This window comes from Corvus brachyrhynchos, unplaced genomic scaffold, assembly GCF_000691975.1.
Source record: "Corvus brachyrhynchos isolate BGI_N302 unplaced genomic scaffold, ASM69197v1 scaffold6, whole genome shotgun sequence".
In the NCBI taxonomy this organism is placed as follows: domain Eukaryota; kingdom Metazoa; phylum Chordata; class Aves; order Passeriformes; family Corvidae; genus Corvus; species Corvus brachyrhynchos.
The window spans coordinates 3,474,482-3,487,897 of record NW_008238632.1 but is presented as its reverse complement, the minus strand read 5'-3'; the positions used below and the strand labels follow the sequence as shown (position 1 = coordinate 3,487,897).

Sequence of the window (13,416 nt, the reverse complement as noted above, 5' to 3'; positions counted from 1 at the left end):
CCCATCCTACTAACCTGCATATAAATGCAATGGTCCTAACACTTCCTGACTACTCAGCTAAAATTTGTTCCTTCTAATCCTCACATAATTGAACACCTAGACTTTAACCTCCACATTACTTTTTCAGAATCTTTTCATTTTTCTATTTAATATTCTCAGTATTGCCCCATGTTTTCCTCTATTGTCTCTGGAATTTGTGTTCTGACCACCTGTAAGTTAGTAAACTATGAACAGCTAGGAAAGTTAATTCAAGTAATTGAAACTTCAAGTTCAGCATCTCTTTATATTTTGTTTCAAATGCTTTTGAAATGATAAGAAAATGGTATAGCCAGAAAATGTGTGGAGATTTTCCTTCTACAGTATCTGAAGCTGTAGTTACTTTGATATGCAAGTTGTGTTCGGAGGCTGCCATCAGACATCCAATTTTAATTCACTCTTTCTAAAACTGCCAGTCACACAGTTAAGATCATGTCTGCTAAATACACTCAATAGTTTTAATACTTGAGTAATTTTACACACTAATTTTGGAACAAATTTTTATTTAAAAGTAGATGAGGAAACTTGGGCTGTACTCTGCCTCAGCTACTTGGTGCTCAGCTCAGTTAAGCACTAGCACACCTGCAAAAAAGCATCAGTATTGACAGGCAGCAGTCTGTAAACAAAATAAAATCTATACAAAGTGTATTGGTCACTCTCTTCATCTGCCTTCTTTTTATAAATATTAAGATACAAGAATTCATTTTAGCTAGAAAAATGTCAACTCACATACTTATTCTCTCTTATGTGACTAAATTTTGAAAGCTATCTGCTTCTTTGTGGCATCTAACCCAAAGTTTGGACTTCTGTGTTCAAAGATAGGTTATTACATACTGCCAGCAAAGCAGAGGAGAAAAGAAAAATATCTTCCAGCTCACTAATTTAGTCAGGACTCTTTTAGGCTCGTGTTTCTTTGGTTTTGATTTTGGATTGTTTTTTAGATTATTTAAGTACCCCAATTTCCATTGCTTCCCTCTCAAAAAAATGGTATGAATTTTAAGCAGCAAATTTGTAGCTACAGCTTTATACCACTGTGGCTATCAAACCTTGTTTTGATAAATGAATAATTCAGAACCAAGTTTGGTGAAACACTTGCCTTCATGGTGCTCAGATGTCCTTGCTGTGGACTGAGGCAAACATCCTTTTGGTTTTTTTCCAGGCTCCGTTGACTCTCCTCTGCATTCCTTTCCCCTATATTTCCCAGTTCTGAGAATAATTAGCAACACTCAGTAGTGATAGCATGCTGCAGCAACCTAACAGTGATATCTTGCCAACACCAGCTGTGCTTCAGTATTTATTTATTAAGATCACACTATTTACATAGGACAAACTTGCTGAGACAGCAAAGAGATGAATACAGTTGCAGCAGCTGAATTTCAGCTTGACTTTTGAAAGGAAATAAAACCCATACTCGGGTAACATTTATCTCTAAGAAGAGGAGATACAAGCCTTTAATTCCACTTTCAAGTTATGTTTTGCTGGCTCTTGAGTTTAGTCTACAGGTGATGGAAGGGAACCTTGTACTGCAGGGTGTAGTGGATGATTCTTCTTTTTGCACTGCATTTAAACAGCTGAGTGCAGAGACATTGGATATGCAGGAAAAGGATGCATCTGTGAGGCAGGCTTCCCCTTTGCATTGCTAAGGCCAAGTCAGAGGCTGGCTTTGTAAATCATGATACACTTGAATTTTCACATCTGCTTGTCAGAATGGTAGAGCAACATGAAAACTGATGTCAGCAAGTCTGCTGCTTTCTAGTTCATCTCAGGTAGAAAAAAAAACATTAGGCAGGCTTATGATTTAATGTGTGTATTCTTTACAGTAGAGTGAATGCCAGGAATTTAAAAGCCTAGACTCTTCCTTTAGATGGTCTTTGTAAAAAAGGCTGCTGAAGTGCTACAGAAGTTCACACTAGAAGACACTGTACATTTAGAAAATTACTGGCTTTCTCCCTCTTATTTTGAAAACTGCGTATATTTTCTGTTCCTCTACCCTCATTTGATTATTAGTACATATGAAGCAGTAGTGATTTCCAGCCTCCTGGAAATAAAAGAACTGCCACTGAAATGTGAGTCAAAAATGACTGTTTAAGTATTCAGAAAATGCTTTGCTAAACCCTTCATGATATACATAGGCCTAGGTCCCTTAGTGATTTCAAAAGTAATATTTTACAAGGAAAAAGTTGAAACCAGAAAACGTTTTCTTGTCTGCTTATTAAAGGAAGGGGAACTGAGGGTGACCCCAGCATAGATTGCAACCTTTGCAGTGGGGCACCATCCCACAAGATCTGACCATGGCAGGCAGAGCCAGGTGCTGGGAACAGAGTCCTTCAACTGTAAGCCATGAACCAGGGCCAGGGAACCTGGTGAAGAGAAGCAGTAGACACAGCTGGAGACATGACCACATTGTACACTCCAGATCCATCCAGGAGATGGAGACAGAGTTGGAGGCAGAGCTGGAGACTCTTTCAACATAGCTCAGACAGGGGTTAGAGGTCCTCAGCTGAGCTGAAACGGGCCTTCTGGGCCCTTGAGAAACCCAGTGGGGCTGGTCAGGGACATTCAGTCCTATTTGTGCTCTCAGGGCTCAGACGAAGAGCCATCCTGAAATATGTCATTCAGTTGAAAAGCAGTCATGGAAAGAAACATTTAAAAAGTTGAGGATGATGAGCATTTATAGAACAGTGTCCCACACCAGAATTGTGGTCTTCTCATCACCTCACTGAAATAAAATACAAAGTGTATGAAGGCAAAATTTACTTTTAAGAAAATAGTGCATTATGAGATAATAAATGCTTAAATAGAAGCATAATTTGGATCTTTTGCTGTGACCTTTTCTAATTTTTCAGTGTTGAGTCATACAACCTGAAAGATTTATAAAAAAATTAAAGTAAAATTTGTATGACAGGCATGGCAAGAAGTCAAAACTGTGTGGACAGTGTTTTTGTGTCACCTCCAGTTATCAATGGTTCATCTTTGTGCAAGTATTTTGCATGCATATTTAAAGCTTCTCAGGATATATAATTTTTCCAAAGTGGGCAGCTTCTCTGATTTTAATCAGAGTTGAGTGATTAGCATTCTTGAAGATATGTGTGAGAAACATTCTTAAGTATGGTTCACCTGACCTCTCCAGCTATGTTAAGGATGATGTTATTTTTTATGAGCCGTGAATACAGAATCATTGACTGCTAGTAGGTAGCTATAAAATCTGGAGTACATGATCAAAAGTAGTTATCTTTAGTAGCTGTGTTCTGGTCCACATAAAATAAATTGACCTTATAGCCCTTTTTCATTAGAGAGCATCAATACCACAATAAACATTGCTAGGGAATGTTCAGTCTGATATCAGCCTCAATACTGAGGCCAAATGATGGCATGAAATGCTGACCCATCTCCAGCCCCACAGGCAGCAAATATTCTGATTCAAGAGTCAGATAAAATGCAAATGCTTTCTGTTGTGAGAGTGTTCACATACCGTGGTTTTTTTGACTAAGCTTTTTTATGAACAGTTACAGAAATGCTAATTTTTAAAGAAAACCTGAAGCCTCTCAAGTCATTTCAATTTACCCCTCACTGCCTGGATACCTATGCAAGACAACACTCCCAACTTTTGTCAATTAAAATCATCTCTTTTTCAAGCTGGTTTACTGAGGTTGTTCCCTATCTTGGGACTCAAAAACTTTTGAGTAATCTATTTCTTAATATGTATATAGATATAATACAGCTAATAATTCTAAAATATAAAATAATATATATTTGGTATTTTTCACATAACAATATTCTGTTGTTGTATGGACATCTAACCCAGTCTCCTAAGCAAGGCTAGATTGTTAAAAGCATCTTACCACGCAGCAATACTGTGAGGCTTACATAAAAGAATTAAGGACATTTATCTAATGCTTTTTCTTACTGGATCTTGATTTTATAAATGTCTTATTGCAGATTTCAGAATTAAAGGACTTGCTCAAACCACCAAGCAGGTCATTTGGCAGTTTTGAAAAAGAGCAGGGCCTCCTTACTCCTGCTCAGGATCGAGCACCATTTGAAACACTCGTAGAGTGCCTACACAGAGCTAGAGGGCACAACACAGGTCTGGGGGAGGATCCCCACCCTCTGAAGCAGCAGGTGGAGGCTCCACAGCCTAATGTAGGGCTTCTAAAGACAGACCCTATTCTTAGGTAGCTGAAAAAAGACTTAGTTCGAGACCAGGACATCCCAGTGTAGCTGTCTCCATGCAAAGGAGGCAATCGTAGCTGTTCATTTAGTTTGGGATTGACTGGCTCACTGTGTGCTCTGAGCTGTTCAGCTCTCCCCTGACTAGGAGAAGAATTAAAACACGCTTGCATAGACAGACATCTACCTGAGATGCATACATGAGAAGACAGGTAGTCACTTACCTTTTGTGTGAACCCCTTTGACTGGATCTGAATCCCAATTCAGGGATCTGTGGTTCCCCCTTTACATGAACAGGTGCAAACCATCTTGATGCAACCACTGTCTAAAGAATTGGGAAAAAAGGAGATTTAAATGGAAAATAAATAACCAAAAGTTGAAGTTACACTAGATTATAAAACTTTCGAGTAACTAATATACCTTTTTTCGTCTGTTTCCACATGCATACTATTCAGTGTTGAATGAACAATGTGCATCTGTTTGAATTATCATAAAGCAGCTTTTAAACGATTTATAACAAATATATATAGTAAAAAAATTTACTAATATTAATGCTGTCTCTGAATGTATATATTATTCTCTTTTACACATACTGCTGGGTTTTATGTATATATAAATAATTTCATTTAAATTATATATATTTTTTTCTGTTATATGCATAAAAGCACACTCTTTTACAAAATTATCTTTAGAAAATGTTGTGTGAGGAATAATGCATGAGTGTGTAACTGAGAAAAATTTCTTAACTTTAAATGCAAAAGAACATACATACACCATGTCCACAAATTTATTTCAGAAAAAATAAAAGAATTCTCTGGCTATCATGAGTTACTAAAATATAGAGTGAAGGTCATTATGTAACCTTAACTTCAGTGTATTTTTGTGCCTTCCATGATATGTATACATTACCTCAGTACAGAACAATACATAAGATTTTTTAATTTAATTAAAAAAATGTGAATTTAAACCTAAACATGAAATAGCTCCTACTGTTAGAAAGAATCCAGCAACGAATAGCTGCAATGTCATAAAGGCTGCAGGATGTTAATTAACCCTCAGGCAAAATTTTCTTTTTTGACATTGAGGAGGTCATAAAATCACTCAAATATTTTCTTAATTAAAAGTCATATGCAAAACATCTGTCTTGGTACATGTTTACTTCTGCAATATTGTGCTCATGTTAAATGATGCTCTTGAAGACCTTGTAAAGCTTAATAAGGACAAAACAGGGGGACAGAGCTGTTATAGAAACAAAACTACTTATCTAGAAATTGCATTAGAAATTGACATAATTTAAAGTTAGAAGACATTTAATGAACATCCTACAGAAAATCTAAAAAAATAATTCCTAGGATGCTTGAGAAATTTTTTTTAATGAATAAAATATCTTTTATTGCAGTTTTTCAAACCGTCATTTGTTAATATTTACACTGTGTTTCTAAGCACATTGACATTGGAGACATCAGATGCAGATGTTTTTAAAGAGGAGAAAAGTGGCATAACTAAAGCTACAATGACAGCTACAAACAGTGACATAATTTCTAAAAAATTATGTTTCTGTTCTGCCATCACATAGTGAAACAATATGTCATTTTTACTAGAATAGGACTAAACCTACTGTATTTCCAAGTCCCAAATCAATTTTCATAGTGTTTTAACCCATGGGGCTTCAAATGAATGGCAATTAATAGTAAAATAAATAAATGCTGGCTGTAAGGAGGTTTTCTCTTTCAATGAAAGCTACGCTGACTTGAAAACCAGAAGTGATGGTTTAGGGACTAAATCATATAAGCTGCAGGGTTTTTTCCTTTTTTCTTGCTTTCTTCTTAAGAATGATAGCTAGTTATTGTTCTACGAATGCTTGTATATATGCAAAAGCAAAAATAAAAGACAACTTTTGATATTTTTAACAACCTAACAGGAAGTATTATTCTTTAAGCAATCAATAGTGATGATCTTGTGTCAGTGCTGGAAATTGCGTTATATGAAGGAAAAAACAGAAAAACAAAGAACCCCAATCATGGTGAGAAATAAGAGCAAGGTTCACTCTATGTAATAGATCAATTATTTTCAGTCATATAAAAAATAAGCCTCAAGCTTAGTGAACATAGCAGATTTTTCCTTTGACTCAGTAAGCATGGAACTACTTTGAAAGCAAAGTACTTTTGTTGCTCTTTGAGTATGTTAAAATAATGTAGTGTAGTTATGCTCTTCACATACATGAACTGTGATTACAGGATAGGCAAACATAATTTCACTTAGCCATTAAGTAAAATTTCTTATTTCAGAAGAAAATACTAATTATATAATGGGGAAAATAAATTGAATAACTTTTAATCTAATTGTACATTTCACTTTTGCAGGTAATTTAAGCTTAGTAAAACAATAAAAGTGTGATATGTATTAACTGACAAATCACTTTGGGTGTTTCTGTAAGTGTATACAAAATTAGAAAAGTTGACAAAATAGGCATCAAAAACTGACTAATAACTGTTATGAGACTGAAATAGAAAATCCAACAAGCACTTAGCAGACATTAGGTGGAATGCTGACTGAAAATTGTTAGGATTTTTCGCTATCTCTGGTATTGTCAGGGCAAATCATTGTTCAGCAAACTGTTGTAATGCTCATATTTAAAAATATGGCTAACAATAAACTGAAATGCCATTACTTCCAGCAGTGTCTCTTAATAAACTCTGAAATAGTAAACATTATAATAGATTTAAAACCTTATTTTTTGTATAAGATAATAACTAATTTTACAGATGCAAAATCAAGCAAATAAAACTAACTTTGCTATCAAAATTCCCACAGTGTGCCATCTACAAACTTTCACACACTTCTACAGTACTATGGGATTAAGAATTATCAGTATTAGGAAACAATCACTCTCCACACTATGTCTCAATATCAAATGCCCTTATTATCTATTTGCTCATGTATACGATGTATTTAAAGATTAAAATCAGCAACAGGGAATTGTCCTATAAAGAGCTATTTTTCATTATTGTTCTAGGTTTGAAAGCAGCCAATTCTTTCAACAGCAAGTAAGAATAAATATGAAAATATTGCTTTTTAACTCTGGGATCTCTATCATTTTACAGGTAAAAATCAGTCTTGGTAGGCCAAATCTTTGATCCATTTTATGTATGTCTGACATATATCTATATTTTATGGTTGCTTAACCAGTCAAATATAAAAATCTACTAAAATCAATCAAGTCTGAGGCTGAATAACCAGGCCTAAGTGACCTTAAATAAGGTAGACTAATTTAAGTGCTGCATCAGCATTTAAATATTGCCTTTGCTACTGATGCACTCAAGTGTGGAGTGGGGTGTGGGTTTCAGTCCATTTGGATTTGGTGAGTGCTCCAGCCACACACCATTACTGTTACTGTCAGCTCTTCTGCCTTCAAGTTATTCTTTTCTGACTACCCTTTGAAAAGAGCAGCTTCCATAACATGCAGCAGTTGTGTACCTCTGCTACTGCTATATGTTGAATGTTTTCAGAAGAAATAGAATTTCCCCCCAGCCATTTACCTCCTATCAAACAGCAATCTGCCACCTGTGCATCTGACATCCATGTTTCTTGCATTTTAAAGAATTTTTTTTTTAATCAGAAGGTAAAGTTGAGAAAGACATTTTCATAGAATGTGCATAGAGTAGGTCCACATATCCCAACTACAGACTAATAATTTTCAACAGACACTCTGAGAGAAAGGGGAGAAGAAAGTGGGAAATCTCAAATGCAAAGAGAGGGGTTACTTTTAGTTGTTACTGAATAAAATCTGCAGTTTTACTGATTGATTACAGCTCAAAATAGTTACAGATGTATAAAAGTTTGCCTAGCATTGAGGAGAAGTGCTTTTCTTATAGAGAAAAAACATGAGCAATTTTAACCCAGTACACATACTTCATAAATTATGCACTGAAAATATTCCAACTTTGACAATACAAATATCTGATATGTGTGCTGGTATTTGTTACCCTATTACATGAGTAACAACACATTCACTTTAGAGTTTGGATAAAGGAACAGAAATATTTTGTGTCTTAAATACTTTAAATTACTATAAAAACGTGTTTGCATCTGTCTAATACACCTCTAATATTCGTTGTAGTTTTTCATTCAATAAATTTTGACACCTTCTATCACCTTAACAATATTATTAGCCTCTTTACTTGAATTTAATGCTCTTTAGAGCATAATAAGTTATTCTTTTAAATATCTGATAATGGGTAAATATGGGCAACATACCAACAGAAACATAAGCTTCAATAGTAAAGTGTCAGGGTCCCTTTCCCCCGCCATGTAGCCCTGGGAGAGGGGCCCTGGGGGGTTTCCCTGGCCCCGGGTCAGCCCCGTTCCCCATTGGTTGTGTTCCCCTGCACGGGCAAGGACCCTCGGGTCCCGTGATTGAGCAGTTCCTCAGCAGCGCCCCGGCCATGCGGCTGGAGAAATAAACATCTCTGAAACATCTACCAAGAATCGGTCCATAGATATTTCTTTTCCACAGCCTCCTTGTTTGATACATCGTGTTACAGAATCCCCACTATAGCAGTAAAGTTCAGTGAAATCTCTACTAACAGCAAGGTATTAAAGACTTAAATATTTAGTGTTTATTTTTTTACAAGTGTTGTCTGTAACATTTTACTTTTTTGTTATATGAAAACTTAGTTGGTTAAAAGGCAGTGGATATACACAGCAATAAAGAAAAATTGTCTATTAACCATGGCTCTTCATCTTATTCTTCCATCTGTAAGACAGAAAAAAATCTAATTTACAGAAATCTTAAAGCTAGGCAGTTAGGGTGAGATAAAATAAAAGACAAATGCAGAAATCCGTTCTTTTCAACTCATAAGTGTAAAGACATTGTAAGTATTATTTAATAGTTTTTCCACTGGTAATAGATAAAAATATAATACTTCATGGAACACGCAAAGAGAAAGTTAGGATTGAGTTCTATTGAGCTGAAAGGTTAAATTCAGTTAACGTAAAACAAATTTATTATATTTAAAACAGCCTGTTAGAATTAATCAGATCTTTCCTGCCTAGGAGCTACCTCTTAGGCAGGGGTTGATCAGCCCCAAGATACCTCTTCATCGCTAATAGCTGCTTCAGAGTTGTGTGGTGGAAGTTAAAATCTTGTTGTGAATTTCACTGTAAATCCAAGTATTGAACAAAACAGGGACAGCCCATGGCATGGGTCAAACAGTGTGGTGTCTGATCTGTCTGTGGGTGTCCACATGAGAGGGCAAATCTTTGCTTAAGCACAGAAGAATCAAATCTGTTTTATGAAATAAAACCAAAATAGACCATACTGACACAAGGTTTTATTCAGTAGCTCTACAGAAGGAACTGGAGACTGAGGAAGGTTGGGTTTGTGAGGGATGAGAAAGGCCTGAAAAGCTGCATCCTTTATCTCCTTTAGATTTCCCCCATGGTGACAAATAAATGATGGGAACCGTTTTTTTCCCATGTGTACTCCAGTCGTGCACTTCTTAATTTGCCAAGTCCCAGTTTGGAAAACAGCACAAATAATGTCTACCAATAGATGGTCTACCTAGTGATAGACTATGTAGATATTTCTTTTAGATTCAGTTATCTACATTCCCTTTGAAATAAATTAAAAATTCTCCCAGGTTTGTCTTAACAAGAGATATATCTCTAAAATGCAATGGAAGAATTGGCTGAACTAAATCAGTTTTCATGAAATAAGAAAAATTCTGTTCTGAGGAGTGTTGCAAAGACATTGGGTGAGTCTTAAAGTATACAAGGCCTGTATTAAATATTGCACCAGTTTTTATGAAACATTCAAAAAACAAACCCCCACATTTTCGCCATTTTCTTTGGGAAAACTTGACCTTGGACAAGAGTGAGCACATACTCAAGGCAGCTGCAAGGTCAGGGATCCAGCCAGGCCCACAGCAGCTTGGACCATCCTTACCACCGGGCAACACTGAGAGTTTTTAGAGAAGACATCAAGTCAGAGTTTACAGAGAAACTTACTCAAGCAAGTGTATTCCTAGTTTTACTTTGAACAATACATTTGGGGGAAAACTTTCCTTCTCCAAACTCTACCTGACACTTTCATTTTAAAAAAATTTTTAAAGATTAACTTACCCCCTCTCTCATCTTCAGACTTCACAGAGATAAGATGCACTATGAAGTATTTTGCAAATTCTTTTCGTAATAATCACTTCCACAAACCACAGTATAAATAAATGCAGCTTGAATGGCAGCTTAATTTATGTATGAAGTTAGACTTCAAATTTTGATTTGCTCCTGAGTTCTTCTCTGCCTCAGCTTTTGATCTTCCTATAATCTCGATAGTCTCAGTCAGAGCAGCATGAACTTTAGCTGTTGCTAAAAATAAATTATATAAAAAACTGTTTCAGCTGACAATACTCAAGATTCCCTTGGTTCCTAGAACAAAGTGTATGAGTGCAGTGGGGACCACTTAAAGGTCATTTTTTCAGTATCAGATAATCTTAGAACTAAGAAAATAAACTGAATGTTCTTGGCTGAAACAAGTCAGACCATTTTCAAGACAACAGTATAAGCCATTAAAATTTAGTTCTGGCACATGATCATTCGAAAGAGTAATGACTTTCTCCAAAAATTAGATGATTTAATTGCCTAAGCTACATAATAACATTGTGAGCCTCTGTGTGTTCTTCCCTTTAAAGTATTTTATCCTTTGTGTTGAATTCCACAATTTTTTTCAGCTGTAGCACAATGGTTTAGGCAACAGGGCTTCACTAACCTGACTAAGAGCGAAATCTAACCTAATTTTGTTCTCTGATATAATAGGCTTAGAGGCTGATCCTGAAAAGACTAATGCCTGTCTTAACTTTCTGTGCTGCAACCAGCTCCATTGGCATCAATGAAACGCCTCGGAGAGTACAATGAGTGTACACATCCATTAATCTTTGCAGAACTAGAGGCTTGGACTCTCTGTGAATGAAACAGGATAGCACTGTGGGCTATAAAGCAATGGGCTATAAAGCAGAAGACTATGAAATGGCAAGTACAGGTGTAAGATTCCTCTGAATATTTATCTGAATTTTTTGAAGTTGAGTTTTAATTATTTTGAGCTGCAGAAAGTATCTGCAAAAGCTATATTTTTTCTCACGAGGTCACAAAGAAATATGTGATTTTGAATATTTTTGCTCTGAAACCAAATCCACTTTCTTTTAAGAATGTAATGCAATATTGCAACAAATTAAAATATTCTCCAGCATTATTTCCATTTTTTCCAGTTGAAGTATGAACACTTTATACATAAATGAAGTGTATTCTGGTATACAGCAACATTTCTATCGTTAGAAGTTTTATTGGATAGTTTTTAATTGTCTATTATTTCCAACTCAGGCTATATGCAAATCAAGAAAAAATAGTCATCCTGAGAAGTTACTGTACTTCTCTTAGATTGGAAATCCACAGATATATTTGTACCTTATCTTGACTGTAAATTCTAAAGAACTGCAGATCAAACAAGCCTTAAGGCTTTTTTCCATTGAAATCTTGTCATTTTTAAGGATTTGGAAGTGGTGAATTTGTCACTTATATGGAACACATTTTTCCCTGAGTAGCCACATCACAGAATTTCATTTTGGAAAGTGATAAATATTGTTGGTTCCACTCTGTTCCAGACTGAGACTAACAAATGTCATCTGTCTTCAGATGGTGTTCCAAGACCTATTCTTTGCACACAAATGGGGTAGGGGTAGTGTAGGTGTCCTACACAACCCCTTTTCCTGTAGATACCATTAAAGCAGCTTTTCCAGCTTATGATTTAAGGCTGTTGTATTATCTGAGAGATTGTCTTCCTAATTTTGAAACAATAGAGCATGTATGGATTATAGCAGAAAGTAAACTTAATTATATCAGATTAGTACAAAGCAAAGGCTATTTAGAAGAGATCCTGTTACTGGATGACATGGGTCATCTTGATCTCTGGTTAATATATATCGACATATTATGTGTGATTTCAAACTACCAGAGCTTTAAATAAAGAAGAACAATTGGAGGATGAAATGATGAATTTCAGATAACTGACAAACATTTACTACTAAACCCAGATATGCTTGTATTTGACTTTTTGCTTTAAGTTCCATGAGGCTGATAAAATTTGTAAAGCTCAGCACAGTTCGTATTTATTTTATGGACAAAGCACAACGGAACATATCATCTCTAACCTGGCTGAAAATACACATCAAAGAAGCAACATTACACATTAGTTTCTGAAACTAGTAAGAGAGCATGAAGTATATGAGCTGTACTGAAAGAAAGAAACTTACAAGGCAAAAAATTGATTATGCGTTATTTTCCTAAGAAATTGCTTTTATAGAACTAAGTTCAACAGAAAAAGTCTGAGAAAGAAAACCGTTATGAGCAGCCCTGACTTGACAGGAGAAGTGAGTGCCTGGCTTATGCAAGTGGTCATTTCAGAAATCTCTTATGTCCTTGTTCCTCCCAAGAAAAGGATACACCAGCACAGCAAGATTCAGATGCTGAAGAAAATTCTTAAAGCAAGATTCTCGATAGGGTCTTTCTTTGCTTTTGTTTTTATTTTTGCTTTCTTTTCCTTACAGTCTGCACTGTAAGGAAAAGAGGAACTGTCATTATTAATATGTAATTTGGAGTCCTGATGCATATCTTCTTCTTGTTTCAGTGCATTCTTGCCTGCATCAAGTGGATTTCTAACAGTAAAGTTCATAACACCCCACAAAGAGAAAGTAAATTAGAAGAATAATATAACTGCACTTAAATATTTATTTAAAAAGCTTATCCTTGCCTCTCACACTACAGAATGCTATGGCTGAGCTGAAAAGTGATTTTAATAGGAATTCCAAGCTGAGGAGTCCAGCTGAATATGTTGCACTCAGATTATGTTAAATGTTAGATTTCTGACATTAAATACGTAATACGGGATAGATACTGTTGGTGTTCTTGACACCAACACTGCAGGATACTGACAAAAGATTGAAGAGCAGTGTGTTCTTTTTTTACTTTCCTCAGTGTCGTGGGTTGGGTTTGTAACCGGGCAGAAACACCAATTTAGTGTAGTGGTTTGGTCCAAAATACTCATTACTGTTTATCTTCTGTGAGATAAGAATTAGGAGAAATGCAAAGCAGGCACCAAACTTGAAAGAATATAAAGAAGTTTATTAACAGACCTAAAAGAAGGGAAAAAAATTATACCAC

The 13,416-nt window shown here is 35.6% G+C and overlaps 1 long non-coding RNA gene across 1 annotated transcript in view; it reads right to left on the bottom strand.

Annotated features, from left to right (window-relative positions):
* LOC108447402 overlaps nt 1–13,416 on the bottom strand; it is a 62,971-nt gene that overhangs the window by 17,244 nt on the left and 32,311 nt on the right. The window contains exon 5 of the long non-coding RNA XR_001862947.1: nt 4,431–4,531. This is a non-coding gene — a long non-coding RNA (uncharacterized LOC108447402). The remainder of the gene's footprint in view (nt 1–4,430; nt 4,532–13,416) is intronic.